This window comes from Opisthocomus hoazin, chromosome 1 (genome assembly GCF_030867145.1).
Source record: "Opisthocomus hoazin isolate bOpiHoa1 chromosome 1, bOpiHoa1.hap1, whole genome shotgun sequence".
Taxonomy (NCBI): Eukaryota; Metazoa; Chordata; class Aves; order Opisthocomiformes; family Opisthocomidae; genus Opisthocomus; species Opisthocomus hoazin.
The window spans coordinates 25940374-25961159 of record NC_134414.1 but is presented as its reverse complement, the minus strand read 5'-3'; the positions used below and the strand labels follow the sequence as shown (position 1 = coordinate 25961159).

General features: G+C 39.9%; 1 protein-coding gene across 3 annotated transcripts in view; it reads right to left on the bottom strand.

Moving 5' to 3' along the window:
- The window catches only part of WASF3 (WASP family member 3), an 86158-nt gene that overhangs the window by 44206 nt on the left and 21166 nt on the right, over positions 1-20786 (bottom strand). For all 3 annotated transcript variants that reach the window (XM_075419723.1, XM_075419715.1, XM_075419731.1), the window contains one exon: positions 19092-19184. The gene's annotated coding sequence lies outside the window, so the exon portion shown is untranslated. The remainder of the gene's footprint in view (positions 1-19091; positions 19185-20786) is intronic.

The following is a 20786-nucleotide window of genomic DNA, read 5'->3' as shown; positions in this document are numbered from 1 at the left end:
AGTTTTACTAAACATGACAATTATGCTTTAAGTACTAAGTACTTTACATCTATCAGAGATATCCCAGTTTGAGGGACAAACTGTATTTTATTAGTCAATATACATTTTTTCATGTTTCCTCTAATTTTTAATGAGACTCTCTGGATTTTGATACAGAGTTTGCTGAAGTAAGGGTGGACACTTGTTAGAAGAACGTACAATGTCTAACAGAATTTTGTTCCTTACGGATAACTAAAGATCAACTTTTTTCTTATCCGCAAACCGCATCTTTCAACAAAACAATGTAAAGCGAAATGCCTAGAAAATGCTCACGTCAAAAGAACTGCTAAAATTTAATACATAGCCAACTCTATCAATGTCATTTCCACAGATCTTCCTCCCAATCTACCAGAAAGGCCTGACAGTCAAGGCTGGAATGAAAACAGTTTTTTTCTTCTTAGCATCAGACCACGACCTTCTGATCTTCCTCTCATGTCATACCAACCTGAGTATTAGCAATGATGAAATGGGCACAGAAACCCCTAAAGCAATTTTATTTCTTTAACAGAGCTCTTATTTTAATGTCTGTTGCAATAAGCTATTTCTGAAGGTTCACCAACTTAAAGGTTTGTTTTCAGTTTTATTTGGTTGGGTTTTTGTCTGTGCTGAGCTCTTCAGGGCAGATTTTATGGTCCAGTGATATTATGAAGGAAATCAAGACATTAAGCAATGACACGAGAAAGGACAACAGGGGAGGGGATGGTGTTTCGTTTTGCTTGTTTATTCATGGGCCTAGGTTTCCTTAGCCAACCCTCCACATTTTCAAAAATGCCACAAGAAGCATAACAAAAATTTTGAGTCAGTAGTTACCTCTGCTAACACTGCAGGCCTACAACACAAAAAGTTTACAGAATCATTAAAAGGTGAACTCATTAATTCAGAAATTTGCTTGAATTAAAAAGCTGAGAGGGGAAAAAAGTAAATGGATCTCCATAGCACTGCATATTTACATTTGCAATTACCTTAAGAGATTTAGCTCTCATCAAAACTTCACACTAACATTAACTCTAAACAAGCATATAGAAAATGACATTCATTAATGCATGAAAAAAAAAGTCCTCAGAATGATTTACCCCAAAATTAAGGAGTTGTTCTTCCTATGAAAGTACAGATTGTAATATAAAAGAGGTTTCAAAAAATTATTAGCGACTCTGAAGACAAGTCAGAAATGTACCTTATTTTCTCTACAGCACTGGGTGATTTTTTTTTTCCTTTGTTCTACAACCCCATCTTTGCACTATCTGTTCACTGTGGTTTAAGAAGATATTTGTTCATCTGCCATGCTGAAACAACGTTAAAGGTCTCATCAACATCCATTTAAGTACCTGTACTATAGCTCACTGCTTAATAAGCAGGCCTCAATGAACAAGACTGAGGGATTGCTTTAAAGAAGTTACTGCTTTTTTTTCTTCCCGATAGGAATTAAATATTCCAAAACTACAATCCCAACACTAACTTCTCCATCACACTATTTTTCCCCAGCAGTTTCCAAAGAAATAAATCTTATCATTATGAAGTACAGACAGATTATTATAAAGTTTCATCTTCTGCTCCAGAATAAAGGATCGCATCCATCTCTTGTCCAATTTAACGGCTTCACCATTGTTAAAGGAAGAAATACAGGTTTTTCGTGCTCTCTGCTAATGAAACAAGCATGCAATCCATAACATAACTGAGATTGCTGCATTGTTTTATCTCCATTTCTGGGTATACAACTATAGCTCATTTCAGGTCCATCTAAAACATTTCTATGGAGCATAATCTAGGGAACATCACTTTTTCCCCCCTTATTAAGTTTTCTCATTGTCCAAATTAATGGATTTTGCAATTTATATTCACAGCACTTTGTCACACTGCCCAATACGCAATAACATTCCCAGTAAATTAGTCTGGATTTTTTTTACCTCTCTGTCACTTAGACCTTCATACTTTCTAAAGATGCTTTATGATTTATTTTTTTTTAAATTGCTGCACTACAGCAGTAGTAGTTTCAGGTTTCAAGCATTTCATTCTCCATTAGCTTTCTTGAATCTAATGTCAGATTCCTAGTCCTTAAAATTTTTATTAAAAGAAACACAAAACAATGGAAGAAAAACACTGTGGTCCCAAATGAAACTATTTGTTAAGCTTTTAAATAAGATTTCTCCTTCACTAACATATTTTAACCTTCCTTGGTACACTTAATGTTACTAAGACATCTATTTAAGAACAGATTTGCTTACCTGGAATCTAACACAGGTTCACAGATTGTGCAACACAATAGCTTGCTGTACTGAACCCAATCGTTCTGCCAGCATTGGATCCACCCATCCTTTTCTACTCATCCTGTATCGGAATACAGATGATCCAGGACACCTTCACACATGACTAGAGTCTCTTGTTTCTAGATCATAAGCTGTCCTTTCTCTAATAAAAATTTTGTTCATGAAGTCAAAACACTATTCACGTTTTTCTCTCAAAAGCAGCAAGGCTGAAGAGTACTGAAGAAATCCAATTGCTTAACCTGGAAGACATCCACATGTGGTATACTTGTTGCAGTAAAAAAAAACAGGGTAAAAAAAATGTTAAAAGTACATGAAAAGCATGGACCAAAAAGCTCTGGAAAAGTGTGTACAGCAGCTTTTACCCAAATAAGAATTCAAATTTGGTTTAATAGAATGATGTTACCTGACACTGTGCTTGAGAGTAAAAGGTGGCTAGTGACATCAATATAGCATGCTTAATGGGGAAAAAAAGTTGATTTGTGCCTGTGTGGATTCATGTCCAGACTGACCACCGCTAAATTTATTAACTGTTCTATATAAATCACATTTTCTCTTCTGTCTTCTTTCCGTATTCACATAGATAATGTAACCACACACACACACAATGATGACAATTCACATCGTCGCTTTCCGCTGGACAAACAGTGAGCAGTTTAAAGTATCAACAAAAGATGCCGATATGTTAATCTTGTTCTTAGCATGATGGCTGCTCATAGTCCCTTCCAGATGGCTCGGTGTGAAAGGGATGGTGGGATGAGGAACAAGGAATATTCCATACTGTTCTGAACATCTGTTCCACTGCCTTTATACATAAAAAAAAAAAAAAACCCCACACACAAAACGCCTTATGGCCACTATCAGTTTTCCTATTTCAACTTAATACCACAAGGCTAACACCATATACAGTGTAAATGTTATGCATGTACATGAGAAAGGAAAAATGTCTTTTCAAGCCACATATGAGCATTTGTTTAGTTTTTGCTGTCATAAGAATGGACTTGTTTCAATAAGCAAGTACTTATGCTGCACTGAAAACACATTTTTCTTTCATACAACCTTTCTTGAAATCTGTATTATGCTTCAAGAATTTATTATTGTCCACTCTCCTATTCAAGAAACAGAACTGAACTGAGTCACCACTTGTTTCCCTTCAGTTTTATTTGTTTGTCTTTAGTGAAAAGAGACACACTACTCATTTGTTGGAGCTTGTTTAAATTACATTTGAACAGCTTTGCACAGCAACTCCAAAATACTTTCCTTGTGCGTATACAGATACAGTGGTAGCTTTTTGTTTTTTCCAGCAGAGGCGAAAGAAAGAAATAAGAAGATAGATGTCTTACTATAGTATACAGTCTACCTCTCAAATAACATTCACCCTTTAAAAACACCATCTCTTGAAAAGAAGCATTCAGCCAGAACAAGGAGAAGGAACTCGGCATGGAGTTAAGCAAGCCAAAAAAGCAGTGCTTTGTCCTACAAGCACATGAAAAAAAGACTCAGATTGATCATCTCCCCTTTTGTATCATCTTGACATGTGCAAACCATACGGCTGCTGAATTATTCAGCTCTTTCTACTTTGAATAATCAATGATTACACGTATGAGAATTTATTAACAGAAAGTATTGAAATACTGACTGGAAAAATGGCATCCTGCAAAATCTAATTTTATTTTAAACTTCAGGACCTAGATGGTAATGTTCAGTGAGGAGTATAAACTGGATGAGGTCAAAAGGAGCAAAATCACAAAGTAGCAGACAGCTAGTTATAACGCCAAACTAATTAGGTCAGGAGCAGCCCTCCACTAGCAGGTCAAAATGCTTCCAGATGTCATCAGGCTTGGATCTTCCCGGATTTGAGTACGGAGTTGGTTGTGTTGACAGAGTCACACAGCTCTTGCTCTCCGTAGCCAAACTCAGCAGCCCAGATATCTGAGAAAATGTCTACAAGCCACTCTTTCAAAACCAGGCAAAGCATTCCCATGAAATAGCTAAGATGGATCTGGCCTTAAAACAAATCATGGTTCAAACATCTTGCGGTGCACTTCCAACACTAGTGATTCCCACCTATTTAGAACCTGTTTATTTTTCTAGCAGCAATACCACAGGGCAATAAAATGAAAAAATTACAAAACCAAGAGAACTCCTGTTTAATAAATACCATTACTTTACCAACAATCGACCATACCAGGGCATTTCCCACCTAAAGGAAGTTTCTTTCTTGTTCATCCTATTCCAGGATCTATTTGGACTATAGTCCAAAAGACATCATTACAAACACAAATTCCTTCTTCATCCATCTTATAATTAAAATAAGAGGGCACACAGTGGCTCTGCATTTCCCAATTTACTACAAACTACTGAGAGCCTAGTTTAAGTGTGATTCTTTCAGTACGGTCTCTTAAATGATGGCCTTACACATCTTAGAGTGCTTACTTTAAATCTGGTTTGGATATCTAATAGACAATCTTCTAACAGTTCAGAGTTATGGAAAATCACATTTTATCTACATTACAGAAATGGAATAATTCTGTAACACAACAGTCATTACCTTATGATATTTTATGCTACTGTTGACAATTTGATGCTGGAACAACTTGTAACAGAATATTAAAAGTCTACAAACATAAACAAGCCTTTTCTTCACACTTTATCCACAATAATGCACAAATAGCTCTTGGAGACAATTTTGAGCGCATTTGTCCCATTCCCCCTTCACAAACAGTAACTGTTATCAGCAGTAAATACCTTGATTACTTCAAGAAAACTTAGGTTGCAGCTAGGCCTTGCTGACTTACATTGATCCCATTTAGCAGAGCCTTACTGGATTTAAAGTGCTTGAAATAACCGTCCGGGTTGCAGCCCATGTGACAAAGGCAGCCCACTAAGGCCTCAGGAGCCCGCCTGCAGTGAGAACATGCTGTTCAGATCCTCAAATGACCTCAAGCTAAACCAGAAGCAAATTCAGTCATTTGTTTCTCAGAGCTCCAATTAACCCTAAATTGGAGGGACAAGTACAAAATGGATGAAGCATCTACTTCATTCCAATAATATCAATTTTATGGCAATACATAATGTTCCTTACTTCCCTTATCTTCTAATTTACCATTAAAATCCTTCCAGAACACCATTTCTTAGGAAATTAAAAAAAAAAAAAAAAAAAAAAATCATTCTTAAACTCTTCTACCCTACAGCACTTGGACCTAAAATCTAAAATGTCACATGGAAGCGTTAAGTATTCTCATAGTTCAATTACTCCAAAACCTACAATGTCACAGGGAAGTGTTTTCTTGTAGTTCTCTTCCATACCAAAAAAACCTCCAAAAGATCATATATGCATGTATACACGTAAATACACAGTTTGTTTACCTATATTTGATATATGTGGCCTGGGAGGAATACAGAGAAATTGTCCAAGCAGCCAGGGATCAGGTTAGGAAGCTAAAGCCCTGATAGAATTACATCTGGCCAGGGACATCAGGGGCAACAAGAAAAGCTTCTCTAGGCACCTCAGTGATCAAACGAAGGCTAGCGAAAATGTGGGGCCTCTCCAGAAAGAAACAGACCTGGTTACCCAGGATATGGAGAAGGCTGAAGTACTCAATGACTTTTTTTGCCTCTGTCTTCACCAAAAAGCGCTCCAGCCACACCACCCAAATCACAGGAGGCAAAGGCAGCAACTGGAAGAATAAAGAAGTGCCCATTGTAGGAAAAGGTCAGGTTCCAGACCATCTGAAGAACCTGAAGGTGCACAAGTCCATGGGACCTGATGAGGTGCATCCACGGGTCCTGAGGCAACTGGCAGATGAAGTTGCCAAGCCACTATCCATCATATTTGAGAAATCATGGCAGTCCAGTGAAGTTCCCATCAATCGTAAAAGGGGAAACATAACCCCCCTTTTGAAAAAGGGTAAAAAGGAAGATCTGGGGATCTACAGGGCAGTCAGTCTCACCTCTGTGCCTGGCAAGATCATGGAGCAGATCCTCCTGGAAACTATGCTAAGGCACATGGAAAATAAGGAGGTGAGTGATGACAGCCAACATGGCTTCACTAAGGGAAAATCATACCTGACAACACTGGTGGCCTTCTACAATGGGGTTACTGCGTTGGTGGATAAGTGAAGAGCAACTGATATCATCTCCCTGGACTTGAACAAAGCATTTGGCATTGTCCTGCATGACACCCTTGTCTCTAAATTGGAGACATGCATTGGACAGACGGACCACTTAGTGGATAAGGAATTGGCTGGATGGTCACAATCAAAGTGCTGCAGTCAATGACTTGATGTGAAGTAGAGACCAGTGACAAGTGGTGTTCCTCAGGGGTTGGTACTGGGAATGGCGCTGTTTAATGTCTTTCTCAGGGACATGGACAGCAGGATTGAGCGTACCCTCAGAAAGTCTGCCAACGACACCAAGCTGAGTGGTGCTGTTGACACACAGTGGAGGGAAGTGATGCCATCCAGAAGGACCTTGACAGGCTGGAAAGCTGAGGTGCAAACCTCATGAAGTTCAACAAGGCCAAGTACAGGGTCCTGCACATGGATCGGGGCAGTCCCAAGAACAAGTACAGGCTGGGCGATGAGTGGATTGAGAGCAGCCCTGAGGGGAAGGACTTGGGGGTACTGGTGGATGAAAAGCTGGACACGACACAGCAATGAGTGCTTGCAGCCTAAAAGGCCAGCCACGTCCTGGACTGCATCAAAAGAAGTGTGGCCAGCAGGTCGAGGGAGGGGATTCTGCCCCTCTGCTCCACTCTGGTCACACCCCACCTGGAGTCTCATGTCCAGCTCTGGAGCCATCAGCACAGGAAAGACATGGACCTTTTGGAGCGGGTCCAGAGGAGGGCCACAAAAATGATCAGAGGGCTGGAGCACCTCTTCTATGAGGAAAGGCTGAGAGAGTTGGGGCTGTTCAGCCTGGAGCAGAGAAGGCTCCGGGGAGACATTATTGCAGCCTTCCAGTACCTCAAGGGGCCTACAAGAGAGCTGGAGAGGGACTTTTCACAAGGGTGTGTAGTGACAGGACAAGGGGTAATGGCTTTAAACTAAAAGAGGGAAGATTTAGATTAGATACAAGGAAGAAATTCTTTACTGTGAGAGTGGTGAGGCTGGAAGAGGTTGCCCAGAGCAGCTGTGGATGTCCCCTCCCTGGAAGTGTTCAAGGCCAGATTGGATGAAGCTTTGAGCAACCTGGTCTAGTGGAAGGCATCCCTGCCCATGGCAGGGGGGGTGGAATGAGACGATCTGTAAGACCTTTTCCAGCCCAAACCATTCTCTGATATATATACACACACACAGACTTATACACTTTTTTATATATGACACTACAATGACAGAAGAGAGCAGTTACACAGGGCAAACTGCAAAAGAAAAAAATCCTTGTACCAGGCCAGCTCAGCATTAATCTTTGTCTGCCTCGACTCCTAATGTGCCTCCTGCACCCCCAGATCTCACAAGGCATGATAGACCTTCTCACAGGGAAACAACTGCAAAGTTACTTTGTCAGGCTACCACAGCGTATCAGGATCCCTAAAACACCTTGCAGTCAAGCAACTTCAATATCCACCTGAACAACCAGGTTCTTGGGCAGCAGCAGAAATTTCCTGACAGATGTTCCAAGCACAAAGACAGCCCACGAGGATTTAAGTTAATACAACATAAATCAACATCCTTAAAAATTCCTCAAAGTGGAGATTCCCACCCACCCCACCATGGATTTTCAGCAGGAAACTCAGGATTTTCGTAATTCTTCTGATTATGAAGCTACCACCAGAACTGCAGTTTCCCTATATATCAGAAACCTGGAAGTGGCAGCTATTCTACGTGGGGAAAAAACCAGATTTATTTTGGGTGCATTTTAAGGAAAAACTGAACAAATGTTTTTGTGTTTGAATCCAACAGCTGAGTCTAAGTGAATCAACATAAAAATTCCCAACTATTTTCATCTTGAGCTAAGTGCACCATCTGTTCTCATGAAGTCCATCTTCTGGTGGCTACTGTACTACAGTATATCATAGTGCCAGGCAGTTGAGGACTGATGCATAAATCAAGAAAGATACTATAAGTGACAGAGTGCTACACAAGACATTGGCGGGAAAAAAATAAAACACCAACACGTAACCCCAAAAAATACAACAAAGCACAAGTAGCCTTCTTAAGCCCCAGCACTAATGAAGCCAGCTATTCTGCAGCTTTGCATGTTGTGGTTTTTTCGCCTTGGTGCCTAAGGAGGGCTGAGCTCTGATTAGAGGTTTTCCCAGAGTGGGGATGCTTTTCATATTTTTCCTACTGCCAGTGTTCGGAACTTGAACACCAATGATGCAATTTCTCTCCATCAGGTAACCTTCCTCTTTCTCTTCCACATGGTTACCTTCAAGTTAATCACAGAAATCATTTATGTTTGATGCATAAGAAATTAGCAATTCATAGTTTTCCAGCTCATAAAATAGTAATAGTTACAGATGGCACAGCAGAACATCCAGGTATAAGTAGTACAGGAGCTCCATATATCCCTACAATTGGATGTCAAGCAAGTAACACAGGGTCCAGCAGAAATGAAGATGGATCACACCCCTTCTCCTGCTCTTACTGATACTGAAGACATTTTTAAAAATTAAGTTACATGGACAGATATCCATTTATACCTTTCACCAAGAACAGAATACCAAGAGAAATAAAACTGCAGTAAAAAAAACTGCAATACATTTGATGTATCTAGTATTTTAATAATATATGAAGCACATTAAGATCGAAAGCTGCTACATCTCCTCAAATAGAAAACATTACTTTCCCTTGGTGTTTCTGGCTCTTTTGTGACAGATCCTCCCTTTTACTAGCATCTCAAATTCAGATATCAAAGCTCTGCCCACCATTAACTTCCTAAGAATTCAGTATATAATCCTTGTCTCTTTTTTCATTTGTTTTGGGGTTGGGGGTGGGTTAGTTTTGTTTTTTTTAATTAAAGCCTAAAATGAATGTCAGGCACTAGTAAAAGTAACATGTTTTCATATAATAATGTTGGCTTACAAAAACCTTATTTGCAGCATTAAAGAGATTTCCTCATTATACATACAGTAACTCCCATTATGAGACAAATAAGCTACTATAAAACCATAGTGAGTCTCAGACCAAATACAGCACTTAGTCTTCTCTAAAAATCTCCTTTCAAGACTTGAAGGATGAAAAGCTGTGTTCCACGAAATCTGGCACTGTATCAACAGATCTCCATGGAGCTGGCAGGGTAGAAGTGCTCCAGAAACCAGCTTCAAGAAAAAAAAAAAAAGCATTCTTACCATGTATAATCAATCACTAAGAGGAGGCATAAGCAACTTTTTTCCCCAGCTAAAATCATCAAATCTTAGCTAAGATTACTGGGGATGCAGATGTTATCAATAATAATACTAAGTCATTTTAAAAATCTACTTTCTTCCAGCATTTCAAACCAGTGCATTTAAATATCGTTTGTGGAACCTTCTGTAAACACAAGTCTTCCTCTCTTTCTTCAAGACATATATGTACATACATCCTGAAAATGTAAACACGGCTTTTTAAGAGCCTATCAGATTTCAGAGCCTAACATTGAACATTCAGAAGTATCATATTGATTTACAGCTATCTCTATAATTCTCTTTTAGTCAATGCCAAGTGTGGGTGAATGCCAAGTGCGAGTTGGAAGGAAAAACAGTGTAATAGCATTACATAGGATAATAAAAGCAGAACTGAACAAAATATGTGAAGTCCACAAGAAAGAGAGCAGCACTATCCATTAGTGGTTTTCCGCCTGTGGACCTCTGGGGATGTTTGAAGACTTCAAGAGGAATTAAAAACAGTAATTAAGGTTAAAGACTACATTAGCAAGTTGTGTGGTACAACAGGAGCAGAGAGACCTGCAGAGCTGGTGGTGATGATCCCCTGCCCGTCTCATATACTTTTTTCAGTAGGGAAGCAGGGATATTTGTTCAAAACTAGTTCCCACCCAGTCTCATAGCCCATGAGATGCTGCACACCATCAGGTATGCTCCTAGAGACAAACTTTTGGTTTTACAGTCACCAGAAAAGAGTTCATATACTCCACAGCCGCAGAATGCGCATCATAAACATACCCCTGGATCCAAACTAAACCAACAGCATAACGCACCCTAAAATGCCTGTTGTCTAGGCATGTTTTAATTCGCTATATAAAAGGTTGAAAAAGAATGGGTTTGTTTTAATTTTATGTGGTCAAGGAGAAGGAAAAGAGGCAAATACTGGTTGAAAATAAACAATCGTATTAAGGCTGAAAACCTGGTCACACAGTATTTTATAATTATGGCTCCCTCCAATATTTACAAGTGAAGGCTCCATGGGAAAGGAGGAAATAAAGACACCCTGTACACAAGAGTCAGAGCTTCACCTATTCTCTGCTTCCCCATGATGCACTCAGCCACCCAACATTCGAGGATGGGCCTCATCTTCCCCACTAGCTGACAGTCAACCACACACCGAATTCCTGGCAATACGGCCAATTAAAATCCACTGAAGGAGGAACAGATTGCCTAAGCCCAGCAAGGTTCCAACTGCAAAATAGCATCAGAAAGCCTATTACAATAAGGTTGCACAACACCCATGTTACTACAATATCTGTACACCTAGACATTAAATTTACTCTCCAAACTTGAGAAAGGCAAGAAGCAGCATCTCAATTACACAGTTGAGAGGCACAAAGCTACCTGAAGCTGGCAGGCACACAGGGCCCATAGAAGAATCAGAAATCAGACCTAGATCACACCAATACTTATCAACAAATGCTTCAATCACAAGATGAGTTACATTTCCTTCTCAGAAGCTAAACACAGTTATTGCCTTAGGATCCACCCCACTTAAAGTTATGCTTTTCAAGACAGCTGTAAGCCAACCACTCCTTGATTTAATTAAATGGATTCCTTTCCCCATTCCCTGTTTCAACATCTCTGCTACCATAGCTGCTGCTCCTGCCTGAGCTGCTCCCAAGGGCTGAAATCAGATTGGAAGTGAACAGAAACTTAATGCAGAGGAAAGAAGTCAAAGCAGTTTATGGAATTACTGCCCTTAGAGCTCAGACCATTCAAGTGATAGTGAGAGCACTGAATCTCCTTCATCACAAATTAAAAACAAACAAACAAACAGCAGTTCAGGCTAACCTCCCATTTCATATTGAGACAGCACAGAGGCGTTCTAAAGACCAGGTACAACATTCAGTTGCATAGGTGAATCGCAAACTAAGCACAAAAGTCCTGAAAGCTTAGTAACTGCTTTCTACAAGAAATTGTGTCAACATGGTCACAGAAAGAGGGTTTAAGTCTAGTCATAGAATGATAGAATATCCTGAGTTGGAAGGGGCTCATGAGGACCATCAAGTCCAATGCCTGGCTCCACACAGGGCAGCCTAAAAGTTAAACCAGATACCTAAGAGCATTGTCCAAATGCTCCTTGACACCCAACTGGCTTGGGGCCACGAACACTTCCCTGGGGAGCTCATTCCAGTGCCTGACCACCACCCTCTGTGAAGAACCTCTTCCTAATATCCAGCCTGAACTTCCCCTGATATAGCTTGAAGCCATCCCTTTGCGTCCTGTCACCGGACACCAGAGAGAAGAGATCAGCACCTCCCTTTCCGCTCCCCCTCAGGAGGAAGTTGTAGGCAGCAATGAGGTCACCCCTCAGCACCCTTTTCTTCAAGCTGAACAAGCCTAGTATCCTCAGCCACTCCTCATAAGTCATGCCCTCTAGTCCTAGTCCAACTTATTGGTAGGAATAGAGACCTATGACACCAAAGAGCTCAGAGCTCAAATAAACCTGTTGTCTATGTGGTTTGGATCTAAAAAGTCTTAATTCTTACAATTCATAAAGAACAGAACACTACTTGTTTCCCATTACTGTAACAACAAATGCCATCAAACAGTATACAAATAGATTGCATGTTTAAGTGATCACATTCATATTTCATGACATCAAACACCCATCTATCAAAATTCAGCAGCCACACACCTGAAGAGAAGCCACTCAGTTTTACACTGGTGCCTGAAGACAAGATGCCCTGCCCACATTTTAGAGCCACAGTCCAACCTTCTCCTTCTTTAGAGAAGCCCCACTGACAGCGCTTTCTCTTCTTCACTCCTGGCACCACTGCCTTTTGCACTCTCTACTCCAGTTGCCAACACAGCAAGGAAGGCTGTTGCATCCTTCACGCATCCTACAGCTGCTTTCCTCTACCAGAGAGTTTACAAGCTTGGACTCTGCTTTGCATGCCTCACTTTTGGCAATGTTCATGTCTCACTGCCGCATTAGAAGTTACCAGCTGGTCCAACAAGAGATGGAGGCAGTGGTAACTAAAGGGAGAGGTATAAACTAACGCTTCCAACTACACTAACCCCTACCCCCTGCAGTTTTACATTCCAATGTTTGCCTACAAGCCCTATCTGGTACAAAACCTTGTTCTTAACTTTTAGGTTTTTTATTAGGACTGTTTACTAGTCGTAGACAGGTTCTAAAGACTCTTTCTTACTCTCAAAAAAAAAAGTCCAGTAACTATGAGAATGGGACAGGGTAGCTGCTCCTCCATCTTTCCTATCCACTCAGCACAGACTCCCCAAACTACCCTCCCACTGTCAGGGTAAAATACCTTACTCAAATACTGTGCTCTTACTTGAATGGGAAAACTCCTCAAACAGGCCCCATAACATATGTCAACTCTTCACAAACCCTCAGGACTAAATGCAGCTTGTATAAGGAGCCATTAATACCTATTTTTCAGCTGTTTTAATGCATAGCTGAGGCAGCTACACAAAGCTGCTATGTAGCTGCAACCAGATGAATGGAGTTTAAGGGCAGTCTGTTTAATCCTATAAATATACCAACTGCACATAAAAAATGAGGAAGCTTTACAAGTTAACATTTTATTTATTTGCAAGAAAAGGTATATGACTGCAATGAGTATTTATAAAACATGCTTTTAATTTACTCCTGAAATTAAAGGGGAAAGGGCAACCATCTAGATCTTGATGATCACTACAGTCTCTTGTGAACTTAAAGCAGTTTGAAACTAATTTCAGCACCGATTTACAAAAAAAAAAAAAAAGATTATTTTCCCCTCTCCAGTTCCACAATGGTTAGTCCTGAAGTTTGCCATGAGTTTATTTCAATATATTTTGCATATTGGACCAAATACTTTCAATTTTGATCTCTCCTCAAATTGTTTTGAACAAAAAAGTTACCTAGAAGTAGATGTTCATGCTTAACACCAGTAAGCAGATTTTGAATCTGAACATGCTGAAGTGAAAACAACAGGAAAAAAACATAATCCTCGAATGTTGATGTGCAGGATGGTCTTGTTTTTCTTTGAACAGAAGCTAAGAAAGACACCGAATTCTGAAGTGAGTTAACTGTAAACTTGCCTCCATCCCAGCACTGTTGTTTCTGTTATCCTGGTGATACAATATTCTCCTGTGAAATGCAATTATTATTTTAAATCACACTGAGCTCAGAAGATCCCACAATCAGAGAGGAATATATTTCTTGACTAAGGCTGTAACCCAGCTGGCTTCTGAGCAAAAAGAGGATTGCTATTGCCACCTCTGTGACGAGGGTCCAGGAGGCAACACTGTGGCTGCTGGCACCCTGCCTGAGACTATCTGAGAATCATAAACTGAGCAGAGTTTTTGTGGACTGACTGGGTAATGTGTTGACTCTGATTCTCAGACTGTCATTTAAAGTTACCTATGATTACATGGATGTTCCATACATCCCACCAAATTATGTAATAAACATGTCAATGCTTACATTGGTCTTAACTACACTTTAAAATAGTTGATGTAATGTACAGACACTACAAGCTACATGTGTGGAAAAAAAAATCAAGCCATTAGAGACTAATCTACACACAGTTCAAGAAGCAATTTAACTACATCAGTTAAATTTAGAAACTGATTTAGTTAATCATTGCACAGGCAACCACTATTTAAGCCTCATCTTCCAGCACATCCCTATGCACTAGCTGTATAATTCAGAAGGGAAGTTACTACGATGCCAATCATCAAAAAAGTTCAGAGAAGAGGCCAGTGACTGTATTTATTTGAAGTATTGAAGTAGCACTGAATTTCCCACAGTCTCAGACAGTGATAATGAAGAATATTTCTGTATGCCTGCATATCACTACCTTGAAAACATGATGGGCATGCTAAGGCTCCCACAGCAGATGCCAGTTTTACAAAATTACTCCTCCTTGTGTATTAACATCAAATGCAATTTGCCAGGCTGCAATTTAAAAATATAAAGTCCCTCACCTCCATGCACTCAAATCCAAAACGTTAAATAAGTGCACGCTGAACAGAGTTCAACCCAAGACAGGGAAGAGTTGAGACCAAATATTCAGCCTCTTCTAATATAAAAATCAGACAGGAAACAAGAAAAGCTCACAGAAAATGCAGGCACCTCTTAAGATCAGAATCTGTGATCAGACTTCTCTATCATGTTTTAAAGGCAGTCTATCCCAAAACCAGTTCCACCTAATTTTGGCTTTACCATGTATAATGCAAGGATTCTGGGATGCTTTATCCTCTCTCATAGGCCTTTTTTCTCCCCAGGAGACCACCTGGGAAACATTGTCCTACTTCTTCCCCCACAGAATCACAGAATAGTAGGGGTTGGAAGGGACCTCTGTGGGTCATCTAGTCCAACCCCACTGCCGAAGCAGGGTCACCTACAGTAGGCTGGTCCAGGCGGGTCTTGAATATCTCCAGAGAAGGAGACTCCACAACCTCCCTGGGCAGCCTGTTCCAGGGCTCCATCACCCTCAGAGGGAAGAAGTTCTTCCTCATGTTCAGACGGAACTTCCTATGCTTTGATTTGTGCCCATTGCCCCTTGTCCTGTCGCTGGGCACCACTGAAAAGAGTTTGGCCCCATCCTCTTGACACCCACCCTTCAGATATTTATAAGCATTTATTAGGTCCCCTCGGGGCCTTCTCTTCTTCAGGCTGAACAAGCCCAGCTCCCTCAGCCACTCCTCGTAGGAGAGATGTTCCAGTCCCCTCATCATCCTTGTAGCCGTCCGCTGGACTCTCTCCAGTAGCTCTTCATCTTTCTTGAACTGGGGAGCCCAGAACTGGACACAGTACTCCAGATGGGGCCTCACCAGGGCAGTGTAGAGGGGAAGGAGAACCTCCCTCGACCTGCTGGCCACACTCCTCCTAATGCACCCCAGAATGCCATTGGCCTTCTTGGCAGCAAGGGCACACTGCTGGCTCATGGTCAACCTGTCATCCACTAGGACACCCAGGTCCCTCTCCGCAGAGCTGCTCTCCAGCAGGTCCACGCCAGGCCTGTACTGATGCATGGGGTTGTTCCTCCCCAGGTGCAGGACCCTCCATTTGCCTTTGTTGAACCTCATCAGGTTCCTCTCTGCCCAACAACTGCTATGCCATTAGTGATCTTCAGCATTTGGTTGGCAGAGTAGCCCAAAAAAGAAAAAAAAAAAAAAAAAAAAAACCACCACCAAAAAAACACACCACCTTACATCATTCTCCAGAATAGTTTCTCTCTCCTGCCCCACCTGCCTTGCGCACTCACTCTTCTCCTATTCTGAAAAGCTTCTTTTCTTTTCTTCAGGGAAAATGCAAACTGCAGTCTTCTGAAGAAAATTCAGAGTAAGTCTTTCTTAATAGTTTGGTTTAAATCAAGAATTTAAGTTACTAAATCATTCTGTAATTTGCCATCCACAAAGGATACAGGCTATGTGACTGAAGACTCAAATAGTACAGGCCAAAGTCTGTGAACAAATTTGGTTTAACCTGGACTAAAAATATCCAAGTTGCTTTCACAATAAAAATACTGTTAAAGACTAGAACAATCTTATCCACACAGCAATCACAAACATAATTTTAACATCTTTATTCAAAACATATAACTGAATATGCAACATTAATATGCCAAACTAACTATAAACATGCATTTCTTAGACTTGTTTGTTTGCGATGACAAAGTTGTCAGCTGGTCTAGTGAATTGACATTTGGGGCTGGTAAGCATGAGGGTCCCTTTTCAAGCCCGGCATTTGGTATTTCCTTTCCGACTACAGGCTCTGTAATTTTCTTTGTGGGAGACACTTTTGTAGCGTAGTGTTGTAGGATTACAATGGAAGTTTAGAAAAGCCAGAGTGTGCTACTTACACAGCGTGGCATGTTAAGGAACTGGCAGCTTTCACAAACATCTAATAGTTGTATTTTGAGTAATTAGACAACTTTTGGGGGTGTTTATATTAGCATAACACACTAGGAAATCCAGAGAAGCAAGAAAAGACAAGGCACAATAATCCAAGTGACAAAACGAATGACTTGATTTAAAATGAAAATGCCTTACTATGCATGCAAAACAGGTGAATTAAGCCATTTAAATTTTAATTATGACTTACAAGACAAATTTTTTGAAGTAGAAGTTTAAAAAGGAAAATACTACATTTCTATTGAAATCAATCATTAATTTAAATACAAGCTTGTTTTATTGACCAGTAGGGTTTCCAAATGTTATGTCCTATTAGAGTTTGAGGCATGAATGAGCAGCTTTCAACCAAAAATTAGAATTTATTATGTTTATTAAAGTTAGTTTAATATTTTTTAAAAATCAATGTTATTTTCAAGCATGTTCAGCATTCTATCCTTAAATACCCTTCAGCTACATTAAACGCCAGACTATCAAACACTAGATACCTTTCAGTTAAACTCTACATGAAAGTTGTGCTGAACTGCACAAAGAAACAGAAAATATTTGATGATACTACACTGAGTATGAACAGAAAATCTCATCATAATTTTTTAAGTTTCATGAATGAATACAAACTAGGTAAAATATTCCTACACTTAGGTTCCTGTTCCTGTAACAACTAATCTCTACAATCTCCCATGAATAAAAGCAAGCAGTGATGTTTCCACGTAGCATGAAATGCAACTGAAAAATAACAGTGCTGTAACAATTGTTAAGCTTATAATAAAAAACCATAAGCTTATTAAAAAACCAAACACCACTGGAAGTTAAAATGACAGCTGTGACTTTTTTAATCCCCAGAACAGGAGAGGTCTGTAAAACCAGATACTAGAGAGATCGTAAATCTGGGGACTAGATACTGGAGAGATCAGAGGTCTAACAGTCACTGGAGTGACCACAGGTATGGATTAACCACTGGAAAGGCCTTCGCGCACATGCTCATTTACAAGACACCTGTAAATACATATATTATGAGGAATAATCTCACTGATTTATTAAATAAGCAATATGCTAACCTAATAATCTAGCAGTGAAGCGTATTTTCAGTCTTTGATAGGTCCATTCGGTTTACCATTGTTACAGACTACTTGCTTTCTCTGACACACTTCTTCCACCTTTGAAGCTACAGCAAGTGATCTTTTCTCCAAAGAATTCCAGTATATAACCATCAAGCTACCTTACCACTTAATGGGAATTGCGGGAGGGGAAGTAGGGAGAAAGAACGGGTTTTCTTTCATCCTTCTCCATCAAACGCTGTTGCCATAACTTTCACATTTCTGTGCGGACCATATTGCTTCCCGATCCCTTCACCCCTCAAAATAAAGCTTCTTACTTGACACCGAGTTTTCCAGAACTCAACTTTGAGTTTTTCTTAAGGTGCAATCTCCTTCAGAACATATACGCTGATAAACAACTTGAATATCATCAAGCATATAATCAGAACTCAAAATTAAAATAAGCATATGTGAATTTCAGCTGAAGGGACAAAGTGGACCAAAGTCAGGGTTATAGCCATAGTCAGATCTAGGCCATAGGATACCACTGACTGCCTAAAGCACAGCTGCATACTTGCTTTTTTCATAGACCTCGAAGCAAGGCTGGCTGCAGTTTCTGCCAAAGACGGCACTGTGGTGTGCAATGCAGGAAGAAAGGAGTCACTCCTACGAGTAGCTAACACTACTTTTAACCTCCTCCTCAGAAGGAACAACAACAAACCTACTCTCCAGCTTCTTCGTGTGCTCAAAAGGTTTCTCCTTCCCACTGCAGAAACAGACAAGCTCTATCCTCCTAAAAAAGTTTACAATAATCAGCTTTACTTATTCCAACAAAATGGTCTGCACTTTGGTAGTAGTCTTTCATTAGGACCATCCAGTGTGGCCCACATCTTATGTCACACCGTGAAGGAAGCGCTACACAGCAGTTTTTATGTTCTTCCACCAACACAACAGATATTCCTCTTCTAAAAGTCCGTGGTGTGCGTGGCACGGTTGAGACATATTTGGGGGCAGGCGTATTTTTCCCTACAAAGCTAGTTTAATATCAATAAACATAAATCTTGTATTTTCCGTTGCACTGAGGCAAACAGTCAAACATTTAACCTCAGCAGATTTAGTTTAAATCTCTAAGATGGCACATCAGCAAAGTACAGATTATACAGGGTAAAAGTAAATAACAGATGCAAATTTATAAATCCAGTATCTCATGAACATCCATGAATAAAGTAAATTTATTTCTGTTTTCAACACAGTAAGATTAGTGTTTTAAGTGATACTTGTCTCCTGGTCTAGCAGTACTTTTGACACTTGTTTCAGGGCCTAATACAATGTATCTTCAACATCACAAAAATATAAACCTCCTTCCCAATGCTAACTCAAAACCTTCTGAACAGTTTCCAAACTTCATCACCGGTCTTCAGTTTTAGGACTTACAAATAGCTTTGAAAACTGTGGCAAGAGATTCATACAAATGCAAAGTAAGTGACAAGGTACGTTCAGCAAGAGCTCCCTCGAACAACTTACCATTTAAAAAAGGGAGTAGAGAATATCCTTTCTGTTCACACGTCTGAGAAGACAGCTGTTCTGTGACCTGCTAGCACACTCGGGTGGCTTTATCTGCAAACAGAAAGACAAATTTCAGCTTAGCTTTTCAGTAATAGAATAACTAAAGACATGCATTAAAAAAGTCAGGTTCAGTGATCAGTTAAAAAAAAACCGTACTAAAACATGCATGAGTAGAATCTACGCATACTTATAACTGTTTGGAGCTAAACATTATTTCATGTTGCAGTTTCAGTTTTCTCAAGGGACGAAAACAGCTTGTGTTGTTTTATAACCAATGCCCATTTTTTAAAATGGAAATAAAAGAAGGTACGCACTTAAAGACTGTGGAGATGGAAAAATATAAGATAATAGCCTATAGTAAAGCATACTAAAACACCAGATTTGAGTCCCACTGAGATACTTCACAGTAAATTAAAATATTACTAAACACAAACCCACCAAAACACTAAAAAAAAGCAATGAGAATCATGCAAAAATTAAGTATTGATACATTTCCAAAAGATATTATAGATCTTAGCATCAAGAGAATATTCTGACATACAGATGAACATACAGTCATACACTGATTTTTTGTAAATTAAATTTTTGTGGTTAAGACATAGCTGCCCTTTCTGCAAGAACTGTACAAAGATGATCTCTAAACTAGACCATTTGATCACAAGAGACTAATATTACAGCCATATTTTTAAAGGTTGTTGCTACACATTCCTTGAAGGAACTTGATCAGACATTTTAGACAATAAAAATCTAGAAGAGGAAAAACTTCTCTATTTCAAGGACACAGAACAAGATTTATAACAAAGCCAAAGCATCTAGAAGAGCAAGACACTGCTAAAGTCACCACACGCAGATTTCTCAAAGGCAAAATATCAGTGTCCTAGACAACACCTCTTGTTCACTGTCATCACTAAGTTTCCTTCATACTCCCTCAACATATTAGAGTTTTAACATTGTTGTGTTCCCACCTCAAGTCCAGTAAGCTTTGGTGTAGTGGCCACCTACTCCAAAAAATAATGATGTCCTCTAGTTCGCCTGCTACCAAGATCTACCACTTGGTCAAGGCCTTGGTCCTCACCTAAGTGTTCACACACTTACAGAAGAAACTGTTATGAAGTTACACATTATAAAATCCTCGGGCACATACAGAATCATAGAATCGTTAAGGTTAGCAAAGACCTCTAAGATCATCAAGACCAACCATCAACCCAACATAGTTCATTCACTCAAGAGGTCTCCCTATCTTATCACCAGGATAGCTGTACTACATGGGGAAGAAGGTGCCTTCCAAACACAGCTTCACAATCCCGACTAAAATTATGTCAGACAGGATCCTATTAAACTAAGCGATTTGAACCAACAGTGATTTATTTAAGTATGCCTGTGGTTCAAGAAACAGTAAGCCTGCTTTAGAGAATTAACACTAGATTGAAAAACATTACAGAATAGATGCCATAGGGCACTAGCCTAGTACAAGGTGAATGGAAATTTATACAGGACTCAAACCCTCTAGTACTGTCAGGGTGGATGAGGATATATTGACACATCCCATTAGCCTTGGCAGCGAAGGCACCTTATGAGATTCTCAGTTCCCCACATCAGCTACAGCTGCTCGTTCCTGTCCACACACTGCAGTTCACCGCTTCAATCACTTAC